Source organism: Cannabis sativa, chromosome 6 (genome assembly GCF_029168945.1).
Source record: "Cannabis sativa cultivar Pink pepper isolate KNU-18-1 chromosome 6, ASM2916894v1, whole genome shotgun sequence".
NCBI classification, from domain to species: Eukaryota; Viridiplantae; Streptophyta; class Magnoliopsida; order Rosales; family Cannabaceae; genus Cannabis; species Cannabis sativa.
In genome coordinates, this window is record NC_083606.1 from 53,557,905 (window position 1) to 53,564,656 (window position 6,752).

Genomic DNA, 6,752 nt, shown 5'->3' on the forward strand with positions numbered 1-6,752 from the left:
ATTAATAATTAATAAGCTTGATGCTAGTGTTGGAATATATTTTACTAAGATCTAGACTTATTAACAAGTATGTTTTTAACATCCTAAACATGAACTTCTAAAATGATATAAAATAAACACATAAAAGGTATGAGAAATCTTACATTGGTTGCAGCGAAATTAAATGACTCCTTTCACTCAGATCTCTACCCTTGTATCCTTTCTGTAGCAGAGTATCACCAAGATCTGAGCCAGAAACTCCTTCTGTTGTTTGGATTCTTCACAGTCTTACACACTATGATTGAGGACTAACTTGCTATGGGTGGGGACACACTCAATCACTAAGGCTCGAATTTTATAGTGAAGAAAGCTATAGGAATTCAAAATTAGAAGAAGAAATCTCATAAACCTAGTTCTCAAAGAGAAAGAAAACTAGGTTTAAAGCCTTCGAAGCATTAGTTGGATAATGAGACCATACTTTTCCTTTTATACTAATTTCACATAGGATTAGGGTTGATTTATTTGGAATAAAAAAATGATAAAAATAAAGCAAAAATAGCCACTAGTGACCGACCATGAAGTGGGCCCTACACTAGTTAGATTTTTGCCATTTTTCTTAACCATTTATCTATTTTTCACAAATACCACTTTTTGCACTTTCAACCCTATAAATGCCAAAATTATTTATTTAATAATCAAAATAATTATCAAATAAAATTTTTATTTATAATATTTATTAATTAGACTCAATAAAGTCTCTTAATTAACAAATAAACCCTAAAATCCTATTTCTTCACAATCAACCCATCTCTTAGTGAAAATTCATAAACTAGACATAGTCTAATTTTAGAATTATAATTGATTAACTAAAATCAATTAACTGAGTCTTACAACTAGTATGGAGACCATGGGCCTATATAACCGAGCTTCCAATAAGCAGATCTAGAACTTACCAAGTAAATGTTGGAATATGTTTTACTAGGATCTAGATTTACTACCATGTATGTTATTTAACATCCTAAATATGAATTTCTAAAACAATGTAAATAAACACATATAAAGTTTAGGAAACCTTACAGTAGGTGCAGCGAAATATTAATGGCTCCTTCCACTCAGATCTCTAACCCTTGTATCCTGCTGTTTGTAGCAGGGTATCACCAAGATCTGAGCTCGAATGTCCTTCTCTTGATTCTGGATTCTTCACAGCCTTACACACTATGATTAAGATACCACTTGATGTGTGTGGGCACTCACTCTATCACTCAAGGTATGAAAATATGAAGATGGAAAGAGAGGGGCTGGTTCGAATTCAATAGAAGAAGAAGAAGGCTCAGGAAAATTTAACTGAAGGCGAATTTTCATCATCTTTAAGTGTGAGCCATCACTATCTATTTATAGGCAATCACCTAGGTTTAGGTTAGGATTTATTAGGCATTAAAATAATAAAGAAATTAAATGGAAATTCTTCTCCCTAGTGGGCGGCCATAGGATGTTTGGGCCCCACTTGGAATTTTTCCATTTTACAACAATCTTTCCTTATTTTCTCAGAAATGCCATTTTTCTAATTCTTACCACTTAAATTTCAAAACTAATTATTTAATAATTAATTATCAAATAAAATTGCAATTCAATATATTTATTAATTAGACTTAATAAAGTCTCTTAATTAATAAATAAGACCTGAAATCTCTTTTCTTTACAATTAAGCCCTTACTTAGTGAAAATTCATAAATTAGACATAGTCTAATTTTAGAATTATAATTGATTAATTAAAATCAATTATCCGAGTCTTACAAGCAGTATGGTCTCAACTAGTATAGGGACCATGGGCCTATACAACCGAGCTTCCAATAAGCAGAACTAGAATTTACCAAGTAAATTCCCTGACTTATTAATTCCTTATTGCATCCACCATAGAACTTGGAATTGCACTCTCAGTCATATAGAACGCTCTATATGTTCTACGATATAGATACGCTATAAACATTTAACCATCGTTCTAATCTCAATAATCAAAGATCATCTATGGATGATTTACACCGAGTAGGGATAAATTTACCGTTTCACCCCCTCAATGTATTTTATCCTTAAAACACTTAGCTTCCTATAAATGATGTTTCAGTGAACTAACATATAGTCACTGAAACAAGAGCTCTTCCATTTATCTCTATTAAGCCAAGCTCGAAGGAAATCATCGTTTCACTTCTATGTCCTGATAGAAGCTATAGATTCCATATCTATGTTTAGCGCTCTCACTCAATCATACTATCATGTTCCCAAAATGTACGTATCACCCTGACCAAAAGGTAGGCTTAACTAACAAATCAAAGAACATGAATAGCACTCTTGAGATTGAACCTAAGCATGTCAGGATTAAGATCTTTTGATCTAAGATCAACTAGTGATATTGACGTAGAAAGATACAACAGTAAGATTATAATATCTTTACCAAGTTCAATATCGGTCCCAGTCCAATGTATACTCCATACATTCGAAACTAGCATACTTTGCCAATGTTATGGAAAGAACATAACACTTATCCAAGGTGTAAGTATACTTCATCGCTGATTATAACATCAGTGTAAATCCAGTACACTGATGAATCAGGGACTTTGTCTTTTGAAGCATATAATCACAATCACATTCTACTGTGTTGACATCACTGTAATTGTGAATGACTATATGTTCTGGACTTACCAGATTTTGTATATATTAAATCATAAACATGAAAACTACATGTAAACATAAATGGCTTCTAATCCTTCATTGATAACAAATCAGATTAGATTGAAATGGGTTTTATTTAGGGCATAAAATCCCAACAGTAAATTCTCTAACTTATTAATTCCTCATTGCACCACTATAGAATTTAGAATTGCACTCTCAATTATATAGAACGCTCTATATGTTCCACGATATAGATACGCTATAAGATTATCCATTTGTTATTATCCCAATAATCAATGATCCTCTATAGATGATTTACATTGGATAGGGATTAATTTATGTTACACCCTTCAATGTATTTTATCCTTAAAACACTAAGCTACCTATAAATAATATTTCAGTGAACTAAGATAATCACTGAAATGAGTACTCAACCATTTATCTCCATTAAGCCAAGCTCGAAGGAAATCATCATTTGACTTCTATATCCGAATTGAAGCTATAGATTCCGTATCTATGATTAGCGCTCCCACTCAATTGAACTACCATGTTCTTAACCTATAAGCCACGGGAAGAATCATTTGGTCGACTTTAACTAATAGATTCAAGAACACAAATAATGGAACTGAACTAGAACCTAACCATCTCAGGATTGAGATCATTTGATCTAGGATCAACTAGGTGATATCGAATTGAATAGATATTACGGTAAGTTTACCATATCTAGTTCAAGTTCAATATCGGTCCCTTCCAATGCATACTCCATGCATCCAATCCAAGCTTACTTTAACCAATGCCTTGGAAAGGACATAACACTTATCCAAGGTGCAAGTAAACTACATTGTAGATTATCCTCAGTTAAATCATGTGTACTGATAAATCATAGGAATGCATTTAATCACATAATCTTGATTACTTTCCACTATCTTGATGACACAATAAACAAGAATATCAATGAGATAAGGGTTTGGATGAATTTATAAATTAAATAAACATATAAATGATCACATGAACCAAATAACATACTAAATAAATAATGAAAATAAATCTGTTTCTTTATTAATAATTGAATAGAAAAGATTACATTGAAATAGAGTTTTATTTATGGCATAAAGCCCAATAGCTAGATTTGTCAAAGGCATGTTTCTAAGATATCCTATAGGTACAAAAGGTTATAGAATCTGCATAAACCAGAATGGGAAGTCTAAGGTGATTATTTCTAGAAATGTTGTGTTTAATGAAAATGATTTTCCTCACTTGAAAGCTGAGAAAGGTAGTGTGTTACCCTATGCAGATTCATTTGGCAAGAGGGAGGAGTTGGCAGAGTTTGAAATCAAGCTTAAAGGATTTGAACCAAATGAGAAGAATGATAGTATAGACACAGCTCCAGTTGAGACTGAGGAACAACCAGATCTGTCTGACAACCAGCTTGCTAGAGATAGAACCAGAAGAAAAATCCACATACCAACAAGGTTTGCAGAAGCTGATTTGATTGCCTATGCTTTGTCAATAGATCATTCATGTGACAAACTAGAACCATTGAGTATAGAAGATGCTTTAAATGGAAAGTACAAGAAGGAGTGATCTCGGGTATTCGTTCCGAGACCTGAGGACAAGAAGGTAATCTCATGCAAATAGATTCTAAAGATTAAAGAAAGTGTGACAGAGGATGAGCTAGTAAGATTAAGGCAAGATTAGTTACCAAAGGTTTGACTCAAGTGGAAGGGATAGATTACACTGAGGTGTTCTCACCTGTAGTGAAGTATAAGACCATTAGATGTATGTTGTCAATGGTAACTCAGCAAGGTTTAGAAGTGCAGTAGCTTGATGTAAAAACTGCATTTCTAAATGTTTATTCAGAAGAAGTGATATACATGGAGCAACTACCTGGATTTTATGTGGAACAAGATGGGAAAGAGATGGTTTGTAAGTTGGAAAAGTCCCTATACGACCTTAAGCAATCACTACGACAATGGAACAAAAGATTCTACAACTATGTTTAGGAGATTGGTTTCACAAGGTCCAAGTTTGATCACTGTTTGTATTTCAAGCACCTAGAAGAGTCAACAGTTGTGTATCTTCTACTCTATGTAGATGATATGTTAATAATGGGCAAAGAGAAGGCAATAATCAAAGGAATTAAAGATAAACATAACACATAATTTGACATAAAAGAATTGGGACAAGTAAAGAAGATACTTGGTCTAGAAGTTCATAGATCCAAGCGTGATGGAATCATACATTTAAAGCAAAAGAACTACATTGAGAAGATCCTAACAAAGTTCAAGATGCAAGATTTGAAGAGCACTTCAGTACCTCTTGGAGGACAGTTTGTATTAACCAAGGAAGAAAGCCCTATGACAGCAAAAGAGAAAGAAGAGATGGAAGAAATTCCATATGCAATGGCTTTGGGGTGTCTCATGTATGTCATGGTTAGCACAATACCTGACATTGCTCATGCTTTAAGCATATTGAGTAGGTTCATGTCAAATCCTGGGATAAACCATTGAAGGGCACTGAAATGGCTGCTGAGATATTTGAGAGGGACATCGTGTTGGAAATTATTTTACCAGGATCTAGATTTACTAACAAGTATGTTGGATTAACAACCTAATATGAATTCTAAAACAATAAAAATAAACACATATAAAGTTAGAAAACCTTACAGTGGGTGCAGTGGAATAATATGACTCCTTCCGTTCAAATCTCTAGCCCTAGATTCCTTTCTGTAGCAGAGCATCACCAAGATCTGAACCTGGATCTTCTTTTCTCCTTCTTTGATGCAGAAATTCCATAGTCTTCCATACTATGATTGAGATACCACTTGATGTGTGTGGGCACTACTCATTCACTCAAAGTTTCGAAATCTAGAGAGAAGAAAAGAGAGAGGAAAGTGATGCATGGCTTTTTCTCTGAAGGAAACAATGTGCAAAGTGAAAGTTTCCTGAAGCCAACACTTTCTATTTATAGAATTCCTTCTAGGTTTGGGTTAGAATTGTATGGCATTAAAATAATGAAAACTATAAATGGTAATTGCTATGCATAATGGGCGGCCAAACAAGGGATATTGGGGCTCACTTTGCAATTTTACCATTTTGTTATTTTTCATTCCCATTTTCTCAAAAATGCCAATTTTCCAATTTAACCATTTAAATGCCAATTCTAATTATTTAATAACTTGAAAATAATTATTAAATAATATTGCCATTTAATATATTTATTAATTTAGACATATAAAGTCTCTAAATAAACCTAGAATCTCTTTTCTTTACAATTTCGCCCTTGCTTAGTGAAAATTCATAAAGTAGACATAGTCTAACTTTTAGAATTTTAATTGATCAATTAAAATCAATTAACTGAGTCTTACAAGCAGTATGGTCTCAACTAGTATGGGGACCATGGGTCTATATAACCGAGCTTCTAATAAGTCGAACCGAATTTACCAAGTAAATTCCCTAACTTATTAATTCCTCATTGAATCCACACTTAGAACTTGAAATTGCACTCTCAGTCATATAGAAACGCTCTATATGTTCCACGATATAGACACGTCATTAGTTATCCATTGTTATAACCCTAATGTTATCAATGATCCTCTATATAGATGATTTACACTGTACAGGGATTAAATTACCGTAACACCCTACAATGTATTTTATCCTTAAAACACTTAACCCTGTATAAATGATATTTCACCTAAGTGAAATGAGATCTCCACCATTTATCTTCGTTTGGTTAAGCTCGAAGGAAATCATCCTTTACTTCTATTTGCCAAATAGAAGCTATAGATCCATATTTATGTTAGCGCTCCCACTCAATTGCACTACCGTGTTCCCAAAATGTAAGTATCACCCTAACCCAAAAGTAGGATTAACTTAACAAATCAAAGAACACGAATAACACTCTTGAGATTGAACCTAACCATATCAGGATTTCGATCATGTGATCTAGGATCAATAAGTGATATTGAATTGAATAGATATTACGGTAAATTTTAACATATCTAATCAAAGTTCAATATCGGTCCCTTCTGATGTATACTCCATACATCCGATACTGGTAAACTTTGCCAGTGTCCTGGAAAGGACATAACACTTTTCCAAGGT